We start from the raw sequence: 2,504 nt of genomic DNA on the forward strand, positions 1-2,504 counted from the left end.
AAAAAAAAAAAGAAGCTCTGACATGGATGGAGACAAAAACCTAATATTCCAACTGAGTGAGTCAAACGTCTGGCAAAAGGACGGCCCCTGAAAAGACAGGCCACGCCTTAGAAAGCCGCTCTCCTCTGTAGCAATGAAAGACTGCTTTCTTTAATGTGATACCGTGCACTCTCTTTATAGAATCTCTCCTCTCTCCCACCTCCTATCCCCAGTGAATTCCCATGAACATCATGAGATTTGGCTGGGTCTGCTCTCCTTTCTAAGGCCTGAGTCAGATTTCATTTTCCTTTTCTCTGCCACTTTCTTTCAGAATCTGGCTGGAACCTAAGATGTGACTTTTCTAATGCTTTGGGCTTCCTGGCTCTTTCTCTAAAGCTTCCCTCCTCATCCTGCAGTTGCTTGTGGCCATGTGCCTAACCATGCCTACTTAAACAGTATGGCTTCTCTCTCTCTCTCTCTCTCTCTCTCTCTCTCTCTCTCTCTCTCTCTCTCTCTCTCTCCCTCCCTCCCTCCCTCCCTCCCTCCCTCCACCTCCCTCTCTCTCTCTCTCTCTCTCTCTCTCTCTCTCTCTCTCCTGTTTTCTTCCTCCAAGCTACTGAGAGCTCACAGCCTTCCTGCCTAAGATTGGGGAGGTTCTTTTAAACTCTCATAAAATTACCCTTGAGTTTTAAAATTAAAAACAAAAATGGATGACTTGATCACCCATCCATTGACTGAGTGAATCAAAAAAGGAGAAAGATAGAAGGGAAGAAGGAAGGACATAGAAGGCATGGGTGGGGAATCAGATAGGCAGACGGGAGATGAGATGAAGACTTATCTACCCTCGGAAGGAATAGAGGGATGGTGGTTTGTTGATGGACGAATGGACCCCTCATCATTAAGAGTGTCCACCTACCTCACGTTTGCTTCTTGTTCAATACCCTCTGGTTCCCATTCACTTCTCTCCTTCCATAATCAACTTCAGGATTTATTTTAAGTGTCCCTTGGAACAAATATCAAAGCCCAAATTGGTGTGTGAGGGTTTCTCACATTCTAATTATGAGGCACACTTCTGAGTGACGTAGGAGCTGAGAGGAGCTGAAGAAAGCCCGCGCTGCTGAAAGAAAATGAGATACATGACATTTGGAAAAAGGAGCCAATTTTCTTTAACTGAAACTGTTGCCTCTGTAACCCATATTATAAATCCAATAAATTCACATAATGCTACGGAAAATCTCTCACAAGAGGAAGGAGGGAAGAGGGGGGAGAAAAATACAAGAGAGTCCTTACATCCCTTTCTAAAGCCGCCCTTCCCTTTTATAAAAACAAATTGCTTTGATCCCTGGGATGGTTATCAAGGCTCAGAGTGCATGGATTCGAATACAGATTCTACTGAGTCCAAGTGGCGTTGACTTTGAAAGCCATAGCCTCAGTCCTTCCCTGGCTGAGACAGAGATGGTAATGCCTACTCACAGCTGTGAACAAAACCGGAAAGCACATGGGAGGCTCGTAGAAATGTGCCAGACACATGGTACATACATGACACACATGAGCAGTTACTTGTACAATTCTTATTATTCCACATGTGCTCGATGAGCACAGAGAACAATACTAGGATCTAGGTGATGTAAGGGTTGCAAATAGATCCAGCACTGCTCTGAACACTCCCATCCTCCTCCACTGCCTCAGCCACTAGCAGTGTCCACCCTCAACACCTCCAATAATCCTGACAGGGATTTCTCTCAAGTCCAGTGGCATGCAACCCAATATGCAACTAAAATATAGGTATGGGTCAGCTTCCGTATAATTTTTTTATTCACTTTACATCCCAATTGCTGCTCCCCTTTTAGTCCCCTTTCACACAATCCCTCCCCCATCCCTCCTTCCTTCCCTTCTCCTCTAAGAGTGTGGAGCGCCACCCCCGCCCAGTATCCCCTCTTCCTGGCACATCCAGTCTCTGCAGGGCTAGGCTCATCCTCTCCCACTGAGGTCAACCAAGCAAGGTAGCCAAAATATAAGATCATATCCCACAGACAGGTCAGAGCTTTTGGGATAGTCCCAGCTCCACTTGTTGGGGGACCCACATAAAGACCAAGCTGCACATCTGCTACATATGTGCAGAGAGGGCTAGGTTCAGCCCCTGTATACTCTTTGGTTGGTGGTTCAGTCTCTGAAAGCCCCCAAGGATCCACATTAATTGACTCACCTTGGCTCAGATTTGAGATGCTTGTCCATACCCTATCACCACCAAAAAGTCAAAGCCTAGACAGGAAGTGAGCAAAGACAATGCTTAAGAATTGTGATAGGGATACCGAACTGTAGCTCTCTATAATCAATGGCTTCTGGTGGAAGTGCAAGTAGGGAATGACACAGTTTTCTTTAGGGGTTGGCTGATGGGAGTTTGGCCATGCTCCAGTAAGTATATAGGCAATATGCATTGAACTTATTGGTGATTGTTTCTTCTTCTTCTTCTTCTTCTTCTTCTTCTTCTTCTTCTTCTTCTTCCCCTTCTTCTTCTTCTTCTT

General features: G+C 45.4%; 1 long non-coding RNA gene across 1 annotated transcript in view; it reads right to left on the reverse strand.

The window, feature by feature from the left end:
• Positions 1–959: 959 nt before the first annotated feature.
• Positions 960–2,504, reverse strand: part of LOC116092500 — a 15,897-nt gene continuing 14,352 nt past the window's right edge. The window contains exons 2-3 of the long non-coding RNA XR_004119293.1: positions 2,186–2,241; positions 960–1,093 (exon numbers count right to left, since the gene is read on the reverse strand). This is a non-coding gene — a long non-coding RNA (uncharacterized LOC116092500). The remainder of the gene's footprint in view (positions 1,094–2,185; positions 2,242–2,504) is intronic.

Source organism: Mastomys coucha, unplaced genomic scaffold, assembly GCF_008632895.1.
Source record: "Mastomys coucha isolate ucsf_1 unplaced genomic scaffold, UCSF_Mcou_1 pScaffold15, whole genome shotgun sequence".
Classification (NCBI taxonomy): domain Eukaryota; kingdom Metazoa; phylum Chordata; class Mammalia; order Rodentia; family Muridae; genus Mastomys; species Mastomys coucha.